At 41.1% G+C, this 17,816-nt stretch overlaps 1 long non-coding RNA gene and 1 other non-coding gene across 3 annotated transcripts; one reads left to right on the top strand and one right to left on the bottom strand.

Annotated features, from left to right (window-relative positions):
• Positions 1-4,863: 4,863 nt before the first annotated feature.
• LOC122092495 lies at positions 4,864-4,970 on the top strand. Its single transcript, XR_006144158.1, has one exon. It is a non-coding gene; the product is annotated as a small nucleolar RNA R71 (small nucleolar RNA).
• A 7,864-nt stretch (positions 4,971-12,834) lies between these two features.
• On the bottom strand, positions 12,835-17,570 carry LOC122092462. Of its 2 annotated transcripts, none has more exons than XR_006144142.1 (3): positions 17,407-17,570; positions 16,978-17,315; positions 12,835-13,141 (listed from the first exon to the last, which is right to left on the bottom strand). It is a non-coding gene; the product is annotated as an uncharacterized LOC122092462 (long non-coding RNA). The 2 variants fall into 2 exon arrangements; XR_006144141.1 differs by having other exon boundaries at positions 16,978-17,307; positions 17,407-17,569.
• Between the last annotated feature and the right edge of the window lie 246 nt (positions 17,571-17,816).

The following is a 17,816-nucleotide window of genomic DNA, read 5'->3' as shown; positions in this document are numbered from 1 at the left end:
GACCTCTTCACCACCAGTATTAGAAAACGCAAGGAATGGTTTCAAACGCTGACCATTAACCTTCGAAATTACCCCTGTTCCTGGATTCAAAATCTCCATAGCCCTGTGGTGATATACATTATGGACAATAAACGGGCCATCCCATCAGGATCCAAGCTTACCAGGAAAAAGATGCAATCGAGAGTTGTATAATAAGACCTTATCACCAATTGCAAAAGATTTACGCTGAATGTGTTTATCATGGAAAGCTTTGGTCTTTTCCTTGTAAATCCTAGAACTTTCATAGGCTTCATTCCTAAGTTCCTCTAACTCAGATAGTTGGAGCCTACGATGAATTCTTGCATCAGACAAATCAAAGTTGAGCTTCTTGATGGCCTAAAAGGCCTTATGCTCCAACTCAACTGGTAAGTGACAAGCTTTTACGGTAGGGAGACTGATCAAGATCGGTCTTGAATGCAGTCCGATGGGCCCACAAGGCATCAATGAGCCTAAGGGACCAATCCTTACAGTTGGGATTAATAGTTTTCTCCAAGATTTGTTTGATCTGCCTATTAGACACCTCCACTAGGCCACTAGTTTGGGGGTGATAAGGGGTAGATAACTTATGGATGATCCCATACTTTTTCATTAAGGCCTCAAAAGGCCGATTACAAAAATGAGTACCCCTATCACTAATTATTGCACGTGGTATACCAAAGCGGGAAAAAATGTTCTCTTTGAGAAACTGGACCACCACTTTGTGGTCATTAGATTTACAAGGTATGGCCTCTATCTATTTAGAAACATAATCAACGGCCAAAAGTATGTACAAATTCTCAAAAGAATTAGGGAATGGTCCCATAAAATCGATGCCCCATACATCAAAGATCTCAACTACCAAAATAGGGTTGAGGGGCATCATGTTCCTCTTATTGATACGGCCAAAAGACTGGCAGGCGGGACAAGCCTTACAAAATCAAAAGCATCTCTAAAACGAGTGGGCCAATAAAATCCGCATTGGAGAACCTTTGCGGCAGTCTTCTTAGGTCCAAAGTGTCCACCACATGCATGATCATGACAAAAAGAGATAATAGAATGTTGCTCATGATCAGGAACACATCGTCAGATAATCTGATCCGGACATATCTTAAACAAATAAGGATCATCTCAGAAAAAGTGCTTAACTTGGGAATGAAACCTATACTTATCTTGGGTGGACCAGTGATCCAGAGTCACACTTGAAACTAAGAAGTTGACAATGTCAGCAAACCATGGTTCACTGGACACTGCAAATAATTGTTCATCTGGAAAGTTCTAGTTGACTGGAGAATCGACAGTCAAGGAATTGGAAAGCCGGGATAAATGGTCTGCAACTAGGTTTTCAACTCCTTTTTTATCCTTAATTTCTAAATCAAACTCTTGCAAAAGTAAAACCCACTTAATGAGATGGGCTTTGGCATCCTTCTTCTGAACTAAGTATCTAAGAGCAGAATGATCAGTATACACCACCACATGTGAACCAACTAAGTAAGACCGAAACTTTTCTAATGCAAACACAACCGTTAAAAATTCTTTTTCAGTGGTTGTATAATTGAATTGTGCATCATTTAAGGTCCTACTAGCATAATAAATGACAGTGGGTAACTTATTAATCCTTCGACCTAAAACCGCTCCTATGGCAAAATCTGAAGCGTCACACATCTGTTCAAAAGGTTCAGTCCAAACAGGTGGTTGAACAATGGGTGCATTGGTCAACTCCTTCTTAAGTTGTTTGAATGATTCTAGGCATTCTTTAGAAAACTCAAAAGTTTGATCTTTGGCAAGTAATGAAGTGAGAGGTCGGGCTAACTGACTAAAGTTTTTAATAAACCTTCTATAGCAGCCCGCATGCCCTAGAAAAGATCAGACGTCCTTAACAGATTGAGGAGGTGGTAAATTATCAATTAAATCCACTTTGGCTCTATCTACCTTAATTCCCTCCTTAGATATTACATGGCCTAAAACAATACCAGATTTAACCATGAAATGGCATTTCTCCTAATTCAAAATCAAATTCTTAAATATACACCTTTTCAAAACTAGAGAAAGATGATGAAGACATTTAGAATAGGAATTCCCATAAATTGAAAAGTCATCCGTAAATACTTCTAAGAATTTTTTGACCATGTCAGAAAATATGTTCATCATGCATCGTTGGAATGTAGCAAGGGCATTGCAAGGCCCAAAGGGCATACACCTGTAAGCAAATGTTTCATATGGGTATGTAAAAGTGGTCTTATGTTGGTCCTCTAAAGCAATGGGATCTGGTTATAGCCGGAATATCCATCAAGAAAAAAATAGTATTCATGTCCAGCTAACCTCTCTAACATCTGGTCAATGAATGGCAATGGGAAGTGGTCCTTCTAGGTTGCCACATTAAGTTTCCTGTAGTCTATGCACACTCTCCACCCAGATTGGACACGGGTTGGAATTAGTTCATTATTGGCATTGGGAACTACAGTCACACCAGACTTCTTAGGTACTACGTGAACTGGGCTTATCCATTGGCTGTCAGAAATATGATAAATTATTTCATGATCCAAGCACTTTAGGATCTCTTTCTTAATAGCTTTCATCATCACTGGGTTTGCTCTTCTTTGGGGTTCCGTGGATGGTTTGGAATCCTCCATAAGATGTATATGATGTTGCACAATAGAAGGGCTTATACCCTTGATATCAGTCATGGTCCAACCTAGGGCTTCCTTATTATCTTTTAACACTTTAAGTAACTCCTCTTCCTGGCTAGAAGTCAAATTTGAAGAAATTATTACAGGAAGAGTTTGGTCAGGCCCTAGGAAAGTATACCTCAAATTAGATGACAACTCCTTAAGATCTAGCTTAGGGGCATCAACTATGGAAGGTTTGGGAATGGAATTGGAAAGGGGTCCTAAGGGCTCCACAGGTGTATGAAGACTCAAGACTTTAGAAAAGAAATTTTCACTATCATCATCCAACTCATCCATACACTCTTGGAATTCTGAATCAAAATTAATATCAAAGTTGGTAATTAAATTATCAGAAAAATCCAAAAAATCCTCAATCATATTAATCTCTTCTTCCATATGTGGTTTCTTGCCTATCCTAAACATGTTAAACTCAACATTTTGGTTACCAAAAGATAATCTTAGGAAACCATTCCGGCAGTTGATTAATGCATTACTGGTAGCCAAGAATGGTCTTCCTAGAATTATTGAGATCTCATTCTTGGTTGAGAAGGGCTTAGTATCTAACACAATGAAATCAACAAGGAAAATAAATTCCCCCACCTTTAGTAAGACATCCTCAACCATCCCTTTAAGAATTTTAATAGACCTATCTGCCAACTGAAGAATAGTTCCAGTGGCTTTCAATTCTCCCAATCCAAGTTACTTGTACACATGGTAAGGTAAAAGATTCACACTTACGCCAAGTTCAAGTAAGGCATGCTCAATGTAGGTGTTGCCTATGACACAAGATATGGTGGGGCTCCCTGGATCCTTATACTTGGCTGCTATAGGCTGAATAATTATGGAACTAATGTTACCTGCCAAGAACGCATTTTTGGGCACACTAGTGATACGTTTGTGAGTACACAAATCGCTCAATACCTTTGCATAGGCGGGGATCTGGGATATGGCATCCAAAAGAGGGATGTTCACTTCTACCTTTTTGAAGACTTCTAAAATTTTATCCCTGGAAGCAGTCTTCCTTTTGTTTACCAAGCGATTACAAAATGGGGCAGGATGAACATAAGGACTATTAGGGATTTGCCCCTGTTCAGAAGAATCATTTTTGGTTTCCTCAACCAAATCATCTTTAGTTTCAGAAAAATCTTTAGGTTCATCAGACGAACTTGAAACAAGAGGCACACTTGTGTCCTCAACTGAAGGAGAGTTAACAGGAGTAATAGATGAGGAAGATTTAGGAATGCCCTGTTGGTACTCTCTACCACTCCTAAGGGCATAAACAACATTACATTGGTTAGAGGGCCCTCGTTGGGTCTGACCTTGTACTATATTCAGTGGTGCATTAGTTGATATTTGTGAACTAACAGGCTGATGATGCCTAGAGTTAGGCTCTGATTGACTGGGTAAAGTTTCTTTCTCCCTCTCACGCATAATTGAGACAACTTGAGTGAGTTATCTCGTAAGATTTTGATGGCTTGTCATGAGGAGGGCCATATTTTTTTTCAAGTCACTTATTCTACTTGCCTCTCCAGTGTTGGTAAACCCAGGGGGTTGCTGATAAGATGATAGGAGAGGGGGCCTAGGAAAACTAGCCTGAGGTCCTACATTTGACCTAGGAAAAGTATTTTGGAAAAAAGATTGTTGTGTAAATAGAGGCCTCTGAAGTCCAGATTGACCTTGATTATGGAAATTGGAAGGCCCTGCTTGGTTGCCCTAATTCCAAGAGAAGTTTGGGTGATTTCTCCATCCTGGATTGTAGGTATTACTATATGGATTATTCTGGTATAAGGCATTAACACTATCATTAGAAGTGCCCTCAGAGGTGTAGGAGCATTCTTCTATGAGATGTTCAGGGGACTGGCACCAAGCACAAATCTTAACCAAATTGACTGATGATGGCTCTCTAGAAGCAATAGCCTCAATTCTCTTGATTAGGCTATCCAAATGGGCTCCCTTGGCTACTATCCTATCCATAAAATATTCTTTTCCTCCTATGGTTCTTTCACTCTCTTGGGTTGATTCCCACTCACGGGATTTGTCAGCTAAGTCAAGTAAGAATTCCCATGCCTTTCCTTCATCTGTAAAGGATGTGAATCCCTCAGGGCACATAGACTCTATCATTTGTTTAGTTGGGTAATCAAGACCCTCATAAATTATTTGACATAAATGCCATAGGTCTAGGCCATGGTGAGGGAATTCTTCGAGTAGATCCTTGAATCTCTCCATAAGTTTGGAAAATGACTCACTAGGCTTTTGCCTAAACTGAAGGATATCACTTCTAAGCTTATTGGTCTTATGAGTTGGGAAAAACTTCTTAAGGAAGACAACTGTGAACTATTCCCATGAGGTTATGGAATTTGTGGGTAACCCATACAACCACTTCTTAGCTTGGTCTTTTAATGCAAAAGTGATAAACCTAAGCTTAACAGCATCATCAGAAAGTTGTTGGATCTTAATTAGAACATATACCTCTTCAAATTCCCTTAGAAATAGGTATGCATCCTCAGAGGTCAACCCATGGAAGTTGGGCAACATAGTAATGTATTGAGATTTAAGTTCAAAATTATTACCCTGGGCTTGTGGTAGAACTATGCAGGAAGGTTGGGTTGTTCTAGCAGGGTAGAACCTGTCTTTCAGAGATTTAGGTGAAGGATTTTGCTGTTGGTCTCCCATATTGAAGGGTTTTAAAGAGAACAAATGTATAGGGTCACTACTTGTTGGATCTCTTCTTTCTAATTGATTCTTAGTATTACGTACCCACCTAACACTCATGCAACAGAAAACTACCCACAATCAGAGTAAGATAAGCACAAAAGAATGGATAGCAAAACTTTTTTTTTTATGATTTTTTTATATTTTTTAATTTTTTTGGCTTTTTGGGAGCTTACCGGCAGGGATCCGAGGTTGCTCAGGTCAATTCCTGAGGTACTGCTACAGGGCGAAACCTGTCTTTATCATACTGTAAGGCATGGCGACCTCCACTGATACAACTATTATTACAAGTTGTTCTTCTCAGGAATTTAACAAAAGAAAAGGAAAAACAAAACAAAGCAAACAAAGTACTCCGATTTACCAAAAGAAAGAGAAAAATAACATGGAACTATCTCTCCGGCAACGGCGCCAAAAACTTGTTTGAGATTTTAAATGTAACCGCAAGCGTACGGATCATTGTAGCGACGGGTCAAACATAGGGAGAGCAGCTACTTTATTTTTTTACTTCTTTTAATAATGCGAAAGTGAACAGATTAATGGTTGTGATCTAATTCTAATTACCGTCCTAAACATATGTATCTAAAATAACGTCCTAACCATTCGTCATCTAAGAATTTAAAGACGCAAGCCACGCAATTAAAATTAAATAAATAAATAACTAAAAATAAACAACCCACGCAATTAAAAAAAAATAATATAAATAAATAAAGGAAAAAAATACTGAAATAAAAATAAAGTAAAAGAAAGGGGATAAAGCTAGAGAGAGACTCACAAGTAGGTTTCTCTACTTAGCCCGAGGGATGCATCATAATATGAGCTTCCCTACTTGACCAGAGAGTCACTCTTACAAGGGTTACTCTACTTGGCTTTAGGGAAAGGGAGACAATTAAAATAAAAGCAATAAATTGATGGTTCTATGGCTAGGAGGGGCAAAGCCAACACATACACTAGCCATGAACCTTGGGGGAAAGGGATAGAAATAATGTAACAACTGAAATTAAAATCCTAAATTAAGAAAGAAAGGGTAGTCAGAAGAGGGAATGAGAGGGGGGAGAGAAGACTATTGAGGGAGCCTACTTACTTGAACTTCAACCCTTGAACTGAAAACTTGATTGATTTGAGATACTACCAATACTAAAAACCAGATCTGGAATAAACCAAATCTGAAATTTCTAGTACTAGAGAAAACAAATCTGAAGAAAAAAATTGAACTTGAAAGACATGCTTCATAGCTTATTCTTGTCACCTAGAACTAAGCCTAGAACTAGAACTTGAAAATTACAACTTCAATTGCTTAAACAATAAAAATAAAAAAACTGAATCAAAAACAAAAGTGCTTGCATTAATTGAATAAAAAGAACTTACAAAAGTGTTTAAAGCATAAACCTAGAACTAGAGCTAGAGAAAGAGATAAAGCAACTAAAAAAAAACCTAGAAGAAGAATGAAGTGTTTTCCCTCCTCTTACATGAGTTGTATTTATAGGGAATGGGGAGGTAGGGTAACAAATTTCTCTTTCCTAAAAGGGAGAAACCCACAATTGGTAGTGAGATCTTTTGAGACCAAAAGTGCTAAGGTGGAGGAAAGAGAAGAGAGAAATAAACTTTGAGAAATTTCCTATAATTTTTTGTTTTTCTTATTTTCTTTCTTTTTTTTTTTTAATTTATTTCTCTTCTTTTTCTCCCTCCAAGGGATAATTTTCCTTCTTGCTTTGTGTGATTTGGACAATCTTTTGGTGATGATGTGGAGGAGAGAGAAGATTTGGACAAGATTTATTTCTCCCTTTTTTTTTTGTTTCTTTCCTTTTTTTTTTTCTCTTCTTGCTGCAGGAACCCCTTCCACGATTTTCCTTGCTTCTAATTTGATGTGAAAATCCCCTCCATGCCCTTAATGCTTTAAGTGAATGAAAAGTAGGAAATCTTCAACAAAATTCTCCAAAAAAAAGAAAACTATGAGATTCAAACTTGAGACCTCCTAGTGAGCAAGGGAATTTTGCACACCATAGCTCACCAACTACACTATGTAGTTGTTGCTGGAGAGATATGATGTCCGATAATGCTTAAAGCCTTTAAAATACAAAACCTACAAAAACAGAGTAAAACCCAAGGTAGCTCCATTCTAAAATTATAAAATGCATATTTTATTACCCTAGATTTCACACATAAATGTGCTCATCAACCACCGGGTTTGAGCTCGTGGCGGATTATTGTAAAAGGGGGAGAGATGACCCCACTTTCGTGTGTATTTCTTGTCAATCCAACTGGAGGGGATTCTAACCTTTTGACCCCAGACGGTAAGTGACCGACACCCCTCACCCGAGTCCCAGCATGCACCAAAATTGTTGAAAGACCATGTCACAACCTAGGGCAACCACCTGTGCAAGGGCCAAGTGGGGACAGCAGGCAGTCAAGGCACAGCACTACCTTGACCACCAGAAATAACCCATCGGAAACAGTCTGGGCAGAATCCGGTGGCCTAATAGGCTGCTGGTTGGGTTCTGATGCCCGTGGGCCCCACCACCCGCATCATAAACAACTCCGGATGACCCCACAGGCTCTCCCACACCTTTCGTGTGATATGTACACCTTATGAGTCCAAGGAGGTGGGCCCACGTGTCCCAAATGCTAGTTTAACTCACTTGGACCGGATAGGGACCAACCAAACAGGCCTTAAGTATGTGACTTAGTTTAAATAGGAGAGGTGAGTTCATTTTTCACCTCTCACTAGTCCAAAACATGGGAAAGGGTAAGAAGTGGAGAGAAATGAAGAGAAGAAGGAGATGGAATTTGGAGCTTGACCCAGCTCCCGGTTCCACATCCTATTGCCGGATTCTTGCCGGAGGTAGGTGCCACCTCTCCCTACCACCTTCTGTCTTCATTTTGGGTTAGAGTACTTGTACAAGGGAGGGATTCACCAGGTTTGAGAAGTGAGTCTTGACCCCGAAACCTCTCGTAGCTCGAGGAATGTTCATTTCACTTCCCCGGTATGATTGTCAAGCTCAAACCAAGCCAGGTGAGCTTCGGCAACACTTATGACCAAATGCCTAGTTAGGATTTTGATCTTTCGATCGTCATATCACCCAAACAGCTCGGTGGAATCAAAATTTCTTTAGCTTAAGATGAAGGTGTGAAGACCCTCTACAAACTCCACGGAACAAATCCCAGTGATCGGGCCAGAGCCAGAAAGCCCCAAATTAGTGGGTTCAATTTTGGGAATCCACCGGAAACACCCACTGAAAACAACCTGGGCTACTTCCAATGGCATATTTCCGGTGACCTACCTAGTACTATCAAAATTAAAAGTGTTTGTGCTTCTTGGGGCAGGCCTTGTGGGTCCCCCTTCGGTGTTTCTGACACACGTTAACACCCGATTACTCGTGTACCTAGGACATAGGCAAGCATATACAACAAGACTGATCGTGAGTTGATACCCAGTTGACATACTCAGAACCCGATCCAACCAAGAACAACCGATATGAGGGGTGGTTGATTTTTATTTTGTGGAGTGTTTACATTTGTAGAATGACATGTGTATGCATTCATGAATGCTCCTAATTTGTCACTTTGCATATGTGAATATGTTGACATGTAATATTCTTGAATTCTTATGATATGGAATTGGAAATTATGATATGTTATGTATGTTGATATGTGTGACGGGATCCGATGTGGCTGAGGTGGTTCCTGTACTGTGATCGTTGTGTGGATGTTGCATTTATGCATTGATTATGTGCATTAGATTAGATGTAGTCGCGGATTACACTTTGTGGCTGATGGTAATTTTTGTATTGTGTACTCTGGGACTGCATTTGGAAATGGATACGCTTCGTGGTCGATGGTAATTCCAGTGTTGCATGGTCCATTCTCAACTACTTGTATGCTAGAATAGGTATATAGTCGTGGGTTGTACTTTCTGGCTGATGGTAATTCTGGTATCGTATACCCCAGGACTATACTTGGAGATAGACCCACTTTGTGGCTGATGGTGATTCCGATATCGAGTTGTCCATACTAACGGTATCATTATGCAAGGCATGTAGGATATTGTGGTTAGGAGACATTCTCCATGCTACGTCCCCTTGCCAATAGGGGGTAATGTCACGCCCCGTTCACACAGAACTAGACCGGTGACCGAGTTAACTCCGGTTAATCCAAAACCTGTCAGGATCATTGATACAGTACCTCACCACAGCATACCCACATCTAAGATAAGTGTTCAAAAGTTCAGCGAAAGAGTTAAGTTACCTGTAAATATCCCCAATATATTTGATACCCAAATTATAATATATAGCTAAGTACATGTGGGCTCGCAGGCATGATATTTACATAAAAAGAATAACAATTTACATATCAAGTACACAAATGGGAGGTCATCAAAAATCAAAAAGCAAAATCTTGTACGGTGTCATTACTGTGGTCCCGCAGCATAGCCCTCGCACATGCAATCAGCACCGTGCTCATACTTCTCAGGGACCCACCAATCCTCAATAGGAAACTTGACTGTGGGGCCTGACTCCTGATCTTCAGGCGGGTGACCTGCAAAATCATCTAAAAGAGGTGTGCACGTGGGATGAGCTCACTAGCTCAATGAGTGAAAAGAAAGACCACACAAACATTCACATCCATTTGCACTATATGCAATGTAATTCATTTTAAATCTTATCCACCTAAACAACATTACTAAGTCTTATCTGTTGCTCACAACCACAGTGCGCATATGCCCCCGGGTACGAGTCACGAATTCCATCCAGCGATACGGCCATAGGGTTGTCGGAGAAGGCCCACCGTGAATACTTAAAAAAGTAAAGCATGCCGACCACCGACTCTCAACATAAAAGTAAATGATAGAAATGTAAAGGTGCCGACCTTGGAAATTTAAAAGCAGTACAATTGGCTCTCTTGAATATACCACTGAGGTTGCTGATTGTCTTAAGAACCAGTCAGGCATATGTTTAACTGCCACAGTAACCTGACAACCGCGACCACTGCTTCCCCCCAAGTGATAACCCAACACCTCAACCCCTGTTGGGAAGGGTCATAGCACAGGGAACGATAATCCTAAGCCGCATGCTCCTATATGACAAAGTACGATTGCATAGTGCCATTGTGTCCCATACCACGGGCCACCAATGCACTCGTTTCCAAACTGACTACGGCGTCTAGTCTAATAATGCATCACGCACAGTAATCCAACCATTCATCACATAAGCACATCAATCATTTAGCATTGAGAATGTAAAGTACAACACACATATCATAACTCATTTGTTTAGAATGCACAAGCAATGCCTGCGAATGGCATACGAGGATGACTAATCTACACAAAATTTACATGATGACATGGCTAGTCTAGATACAATTTAATGATGCACAAACACACCTTAAAATAAAGTCAAATGTCCTCTCCCCACTTACTTGTTGGGTACAAAAGCTCACATTCGGTAAGGGTGAGATCCGGTGTAAGAAACATAAATTCTAGTGGAACCTATCATAACCGAATGAGGTTAGCATTTCACCGCCTTGGGGTTAAAACTAACGAGGTTTAATATTTAAATCATATTTAAAATCATAAAAGAAGGTTACCCGCCCGTTTTGGGCCCATTCGGGCTCAAAAATCTGACTGGTGGGTCAACAGGTGGGCCAGACAGCCCACCGGTTCAACAGGCAGGTTGGATAGCCCATCGGTCTTCGCCCACCGGTCAACAGGTGGGCCAAATAGCCCACTGGTCTTCGCCCATCGGTTCAACAGGCGGGCCAGATGGTCCATCAGTCCTTGCCGACCTGTTGGAATTAAGGTTCTGCCCTAACAGGTGGGCCCCTACAGGTGGGCAGGTTCGCTCGCCGGTCTACACCCACCTGTTGGTGTGAAAATTGGTTTTTTCTCTTAAAACACTCCTCAACCTTGGAAAAACCAAATGGGGCTGTTTCAATCACATTTTCCACACATCTAAGGTCTCATAAGATGATTCTAACCTAGATCTAAGTTAGATTTAAGGATTGAAAAGCAATCTTACCTTTTTTTCTGAAGAACTCTTCCAAAACCCCAAAATACCTCTTAACTCAAGAAATCGCTAATGCTTCTCAAATCATGCAAAAACTTCTTTAAACCTTCAAAATCAACACATAGACCATCTATTAAACCTTAGATTCATCATCTCAAGTGGGATTAACAAGATCTCATGGAACTCTATCCAAGTCAAGGGTTTTACTTGGGGTTTTGTGAAAGTTTAAGAAGAATAGCCTTCACTCACCTCAAATCGTAGGTCTCGTGTTGGGGACCACTTTTTCGATGCCGGAATTAGAAGATCAAACCTCGACGTCGCTTAAAATCATTTCTTCCTCTTTTTCTTTTCCTTTCTTCTTCTTCGTTCTCTTTTCTTCCTTTCTTTTCTCTCTCTTCTTTACTTTTCTCACCCACTCTTTAAGGCATTAAATGAGAAAAACGAAAAATAATAAGTACTATTTATACTAGACAATATTTAGTAACCACATGGGTGGGTCACACTGGTGGGAGGGTTCGCCCACCTGTGACCGCCCACCTGTTGGTCAAAACTTAGCCAAACAATTGAGATTTTGATGGAATTTGACTCTCAGCATGTATCTCACTCTCAGCATAAGATATATAATACGTATACACTTTAGGATACGGCTTCATACCAATATTACCCGTACATGGCCTTATGATACGTGCATGTACATGGCTTGGGTACACCTGTCTCCTTTGGCACTGACTCGGACTTGTCTAGCCAACCTGTGTTCAAAGTCACCCTTGCCATCATGGTCCATAGGGAACCCGCCTTAACCCTCTCTGGTCCGGGTCCTGCATGGTTAAACTGGGTCAACCGTGTAAGTAAACTAGGTTTTAAAAGTAGGGTATCACAGGTAAGGTGTTGGATAACCCAACAGTGGTATGTTCGATGAACTGGAATGCCACATCTACGGTATGATGTGATTGTTGCCGAAGGCGTGAACTAGTCTGGCTTGGCCAATGGTAATTCTGGTGCTATAACTGTCAGGAGGGAGTTATCAAGAGTTTGCTGGATGACCAATGGTCGCATTTAGGGACCAGCAGACTCTTAATCATGACTAGGGTTTGTATCGTTGGGTGACCGAAGTGCGAGTGCCGGGGTCAGGGATACAACCTAATGTGTCGTAGTAGTATTTACCAGACTTAGTTGTAGTACTATGTGATTTAATAATAAAATGGATTGCATCATTTGCGAGACCGTGGCTGTCCACAACATAGGTGATCGATCTGTAGGATTCCAAGACCATGGTTGTTGGGTTACCTTTTGTCACACCCCAATTTCCTTTATGGAATTCCATAGTTTGAGTAAGATGCTTACCCGCTTTACATCTGTACCAGGATCTCTGATAGCAATACTTTAACATTCACAACCACACAACACGAACCACAAGAGCAATTGCAGCGAAATCAGAGTATAATAACGGATCATAAATTTAAAATGGGGAATTTATCTAATGATATTACATAATCAGAACGATGTTATCCCATTTACAAATATTCATGACTTCTACATAATAAGCCCAAAAGAATACCAATGAATAGTTCAGTATCAAAATAACCAAAATACACCGTGCATCTTAGGATGCCGCATAAGCACAATGATCACAGGCACAGTCCTGGTCATGCTCTTCGGCATCTGGCATCAACCAGTCACCTCCATAGTCAGGTCCAAAAGAGGTTGAGTCACCTCCCAACGGCACCACCGTACCTGCATTATCATCTAAAAAGTAGCATATATGTGGGGTGAGCTTCCAACTTGCTCAGTGAGGGGTGGGGTTCATGCACAATCGAGTACATACAATCACATATACAATAATTCATGATGTATGAATACAAAATTAAACACATAGTCCATGATGCGGCAAACCCCTCGGTCACCCATGTCACATCCACCTCTGAGTACAGTACGTCGTATTGCGGATATGGTACTCTCACAAACATACCATCCCTTGGGATTAGCCAGTATCTAACCCCCTACTGGCAAGGGGTGTAGCACCAGGGTCTGTGAATCCTAACCATACACAATCTACATGCATCATACTAATCCATAGCATCCAATCATACATCGGTGGCCATCACTGTGATACCGAACTGTGAGCGCATAGTACTAGATTCCCCCCTCGGCCACACCGTGCCTCAGACCATTGATGTTACAATCATTACCACTCATCTCTCTTACTACACATCCACAAAAACCATGATCACATCAATCTCGGAAAAACCATGCCACATGTGCAATTATTATAATTTTATATAAAATACAGCCAAAAGATGGAATTCAACCATAGTACACATGGGCACACAAAAATAAAAATATAGAAACACTCTGCAAAATAAGTCAAACACCCACTCACCTTAAACCCAAAGTCCAATCATTACTGAGGAATTCCCGTCACCATGTATCCTCGCTGAGTATGTTGGGTTCCTAAGTAAATGGTATACAATTAAGTCAAAGACAGAAATACCTAGCATACCTCCGTATAGGTTCTATCCTGAACTTATATAAACCCTTACTAACCCCTATACAGTCCCAACCTTTCAAGCCTCGGTGATGCCTCAAATTGACCCACTCTATAGGACCAAACATGATTAATTGATATGTTAAATGACCCACTAGGGGGGTAGGGTATCAGCAGCAGAATAGAGGCTGAACAGATTACTCAACCCATACAAGCAATGGTTTACTGAAATTCTGCAACATGTGATTTTTAACCATAGTTGCCTTGGGTTGTGTACAAGGCCGAGAGCCACAGCTCATGACAGCATGGGGAGGGTCTCGTCCTACCTCTAGGGTCATTCTACATGCACTTAACAACCCAATTCAGTGAGCTATAACTCAGCCCAGCCAATTCCACATAATACTAAAATTTAAGCAACTTGAGTTGTTGGGCTGAAGGCTGAATACTTCCCTTCATATTTCCACGTAGTGAGGCTGAATTAATTTGGGGGAAAATAACTATAAACCAGAACACAGCCTCCAATATACATGAATAGCATGTAGTCTATACCTATACATTCTCTATAACAACAATTTACACAAATTCCATGCATACAGTCCAAGTTTCCCAATTCCAGGTGGTTGCATGCTTGAGAATTTGTCTGGAACCATTTCTAACCTGCAATATACCTACTGTACAGACCTTAGGGAACATTTCATTACCTTAATTCTACAGGGGTACAGCAGTAGAGTATCAGGTGCAAGAAACATGCAATTCCAGCTCCCCAAAACAACTTGCTTGTACAAGAGACTTCAGAATTTAAAGCAGTACAGCAGCAGCATAGTAGCAGCAAACACCAATTGCTTAACACCCTTAACTGCAGCAGTAGAGCACAGTAGGGGCTGCAGCAGCAATAGGACAATAGAAGTATGCATTGGCTTCAAAAATCTGCACTAAGCCAGCCCCCCCTCTTTTTTTTTTCTTTCTTCGGTACTGCCTACTGTAGGAGTATGATCTTAAATTCCCTATGGGAACAACCTTACCTATGGCATAATTCTCACAATCAAATCAGTGGCAAATTAAGGCTCTAAAAACCCTAACCGGCAGGTTTGTGGTGGCAAAAATCGGCTGGCCGGTCAAACCTGCCACAGCCTATTTCCTGCAGAATCCGATTCTGCCACTGATACTGCTATACACTGCAGGTCAAGAAATTGAGTCTCTTTTCTAGCCTAACTGGTCTGCTCTTGTATGGAGAGTCTTGTATGCCTATGTGGGCAGCATACTGACCCACCTCTGGAATTCCATTAGCTAACCCAGGTAACTCTACATTCCAATTTCAGAAATTCTGGATTTAGATGGGAATTTAGGGGTTTTAGCATAATTGAACCAATTCCCCCTCTAAACACAAATTTAGGACTGTAATGGTCAGGTTACAGTCACTAAAGTCCAATGCTACGTCTAAGATCCATGCTTAATGTTTTTAGAAGAATTCCAAATCAACACATCAAAAATCCAATTTTAATCCAATTTAAATTCTGGTTTTGTCCTACTGCAGAATTTAAGCTACAATTAGTCTAATTCCCTCATTAATTTGCATGAATTGACCCCAATTGCAAAAATTCCTCTACCCTAGGGTTTACATAATGGTTTTATTCTAATTAGGTCTCGGAACTCTGCTAAATTTTGGGAATTCTTCTACTGGGCAACCAAACAATTGTTAGGGACTTGATTACAGTTCTTATTGGACTAAAATCCCTAATTCTGATTATGAATTCAGATGAACCAATTTTAATTCTGCAATTATACATAGAAGAATTTCATACCTATTAGCTGAACTGTCCAATAGCAGCCCTAGGTACAGAAGCCCTCTTCCTTCCTTCTTCTCCCCTTTTACTTCCTTCTTTCTTCTTCTCTTTTCCTTTCTTTCTTTTCTGTTAGCAGTACTCGATTGGCATAAATAAGGCATTAGGGCTAATAGAAGGTATTTATATGCCAGCCCAAATAAGACCTTAAGGTCTGTTCACTGGACCCTATAAATTGATTTAAATTAATCTAAGACTTTAACATCTCATAACCCCATGTAGGCCCCACTTTCCATTGAAGTAAATGGTGGGTTAAAATTCTCAAATAGACCCCTACAATGAAAAATCCCAATTTTTCCTGCATTCTGCCACCCTAACCGACAGGCCAGTCAGCAGCTAGGTAACCCACTGGTTTGCCCATTTCTTGCCCATCTATTGCCCTGACTTATGGGTTCTTGAGTCCCCCATTGTAGGACTGGTCCACTGCGATTTTGGCCATTTTACACCTCTTTCTAACTAGAGGATTGCCAAACTTCCCTCTCTTCTATTGTACAAGTGAATCCATCACAGCAAGGCAGTCTATCTCCTGTGCCAGCTAGGTCCTGACACTGAACTCAACTGCTTTCAGTTTAGGGTGTCACAGTCTCCCAACTCCTGAAGTCAGATCCACCAGCTCCAAAGGAAGGCTCCCCACCTCCAAATCCGAGCTCAGACCCTCCACCTCTATAACTCGGGCCGACACCTCCATGCCCAGGATTAGGAACCCCACCCCCATGTCTAGGATCAGGGATCCCACCTCCATACCTGGCATTAGGACATCTACCTCCAAATTCAAGATCGAAATGGCACAGCCATGCCCCAATATCAGCAATATACAGGTCCTAACAATAGGACAATGTTAGCAAGAATCCATTATCAGGAAGGATAAAATATCAAAAGGTACCTAGTCCCGTATCCGTTCTGTGTGGCGATACAAACAAGTGTCAAGGCTCTGAATCATCCAGTGACCTCGGCATACACAGAGGAGAAATCTGTAACAAAAGAATGTCTAGAGCAGCCTCAGAAACATAACTTAGACTGCAGGATTTTGTGTATCGTAGTATATCCCCCGTGGAAAACTAGGATAGAGGAAGACTGTTCGGCCATATTGTGAACCAGCCCGGTGCTCATGTGGGAAGATCCCTCTGTGGAAGCACCCACGAATCTAGGGGCATTTTCGGCCAAGAAAGATGACTGGCCTATCATGCTGAAGAAGAAATCATGTTCATCATTCATGAAGAAACCAAAATGAGTGAGAAGAAGTCTAGAAGGTATACCTGAGGACTATCAGAAGTCAGCGGTATGCACACAGTATCTTGTTGGAGGAACTCCTGGTAATCGTTTGTCGACTCTGTAAAATGATCCGCATTGACCCCAATCAAGGCCGCCTGAAACTCTTCTTTAAAAAGCGTCTCAGGATTATGCATGGACGGAGGAGGGTGATAAGGAACCAATCGGCCGTTCGAATCAAACCATTTCCTGGAAACCCTCTCCCTGAGATACCAAGCAGAGCCACTAGGCCCCTAGAACAGCACACAGAGACCAGTGAGCCACCTAGCCTCGTCCCGATGAGATATTTACGGAAAGGTCATTGTCTGGAAGGGAATCTAGTTCACTTGCAAAAATGAGAGGTCAGTGTTGGAGAAAGTTAAAAAAAAAAAGGCAAAAATGAGAAAAAAAGAAGAGAGAAAGAAACAAGGACATACCTCAGTGATCGGTTCAGGACGTCCCTTCCTGTGGTGGTGATAGGCAATGCGCCATGGATGGTCCTACCCGCACCCCATTTCTTGGTGAGAGGAAAGATGTTACATCTGCCAAGGGAGGAGAGAGAAAGTCCAGATGCTCATATGCCCAGGGTTGTAAGAGGAAAATGTCAATCAGACATAGCAGTAAGATGAAGCAAATAATAAAAAGTATGCCAACCCAATGGTTCTCACCTGAAGAGTGTAGGAGGCCTCATACAAGTTCGGGTCACCCAAGGCCAGATGGTCCATCATCTTCTAGAAGTAGGCATAGGCGGAGCCAGCCCAATCATATCTTTGGATGTTCTGGAGGTCTCTAAAGTAATAAGCAAATCAGAGATCCACCCTGTCCGAGGGGTTACTGAATAGGCACT

The sequence above is a fragment of the Macadamia integrifolia genome, chromosome 10 (genome assembly GCF_013358625.1).
Source record: "Macadamia integrifolia cultivar HAES 741 chromosome 10, SCU_Mint_v3, whole genome shotgun sequence".
NCBI lineage: Eukaryota > Viridiplantae > Streptophyta > Magnoliopsida > Proteales > Proteaceae > Macadamia > Macadamia integrifolia.
The sequence above is the reverse complement of the archived record's forward strand: the minus strand, read 5'-3'. Positions and strand labels throughout refer to the sequence as shown.